The following is a 1,407-nucleotide window of genomic DNA, read 5'->3' on the forward strand; positions in this document are numbered from 1 at the left end:
TTATGGAAGGAGATCACCAGGCCTTTCTTCCAGGGTGCTGCTGGGGGAGAGGGCGGGTCAAACTGCCGACCTGTAGACCAGTAGTAGAATGCAAACCAGTGGCACCACCCAGTGGTGCCAAAAAGCTTAGTGAAGCACTGCTTAATTTCATCTGGCCCAAAGATTCAGGTTATATCCGATTCTCTCCTGTAGTTATGAAAATTCATTATGATTTTTAAAATTTTTGAGGGCGTATCCTAATACTCCTGAGATGAAAATATTATTCCTTTGCATGTCTGCTTATTTATTCTTTGCCCATCACTTATATCTTGGTTTCCTTTTGGCTGAGCTTCTCTGGATCTCTGTACATGTCTGGGCCTCTGACTCTGTGGGTTAGTTCTCTCTTTCTCAGTTATTCTATCAAACTTCCCTCCTGGGTCTTCTCTTCCATTCTTTCCCTGTCTCTCTTCCTCGGTGGGACACAATGTAATCCTGAAATTTATTTCATTTTTGTACTTAATAAATGGTGGGTATTTTTATTATTATTATTATTATTACCTGTTCTTCATTTAAAAAGAAAAAGTGAAATATTTTATAATTGTGCTAATGTCTTAACTTAGAGGTAGTCCATAGTAAGACCTATAGGCATAGCCTACATTTCTTCAGGAAGGAGATTTAAATACATTCTAGCCTTTGAACTTGGTTGAACATCTAGAGATCCTCGTACATGATGGAAGTGGTTTGGACCAAAATATGTACAGAGTACTATTTTCCTAGGGCTGCTATAACAAAATACCACAAACTAGGTAGCTTAAAACAACAGAAACCTACTTCTCACAGTTCTGTAAGCTAAAAGTCTGAATGTAGGGTGTTGGGATGGCCATGCTCTCTCTGACTCATATAGGGGACAATTTTTTGCTTGTCTCTTCTAGATTCTGGTGGTCCCAGGTATTCCTTGGCTTGTGGCAGCATAACCCTACTCTCTGTCTTGATCTTCTCATAGCAACCTTCCTTCTGTGTCTGTCTCTGTGTCTCTTCTCTTTAATAAGCACCCCAGTCATAATGGATTAGGATTTTCCCTACTCAGTATGACCCCTTGTTAACTAATACATTTGTTGACACTATTTCCAAATAAGATTATATATACACAGTTACCAGGAGTTAGGACTTGACCATATCTTTTTTTCAGAGGATACAGTTTAACCCATAACAGTCTGCCGCCTGATGTACCTGCCAGGCTAAACTAACTGCAGAATATTAAGTAACTCAGCAAATTGTCCTGCTTTTTACAATAATTTAGTATTGGCAGTTTAGGTGTTGAAGACTATCTGCCAACAACAGTGATTTTGTTTTGTCATAGTTAATGTTTAGCCTTTCTTTCTGACAGATAATAATAGCTGGCATTGGCTAAACATTTGCTTTGTGGCA

At 38.8% G+C, this 1,407-nt stretch overlaps 1 protein-coding gene across 1 annotated transcript in view; it reads left to right on the forward strand.

The window, feature by feature from the left end:
- The window catches only part of AADAT (aminoadipate aminotransferase), a 35,912-nt gene that overhangs the window by 3,472 nt on the left and 31,033 nt on the right, over positions 1-1,407 (forward strand). The gene's annotated exons all lie outside the window — the stretch shown is intronic.

The sequence above is a fragment of the Orycteropus afer genome, unplaced genomic scaffold (genome assembly GCF_000298275.1).
Source record: "Orycteropus afer afer isolate SDZICR_OR568_19922 unplaced genomic scaffold, OryAfe1.0 scaffold00477, whole genome shotgun sequence".
Lineage (NCBI taxonomy): Eukaryota > Metazoa > Chordata > Mammalia > Tubulidentata > Orycteropodidae > Orycteropus > Orycteropus afer.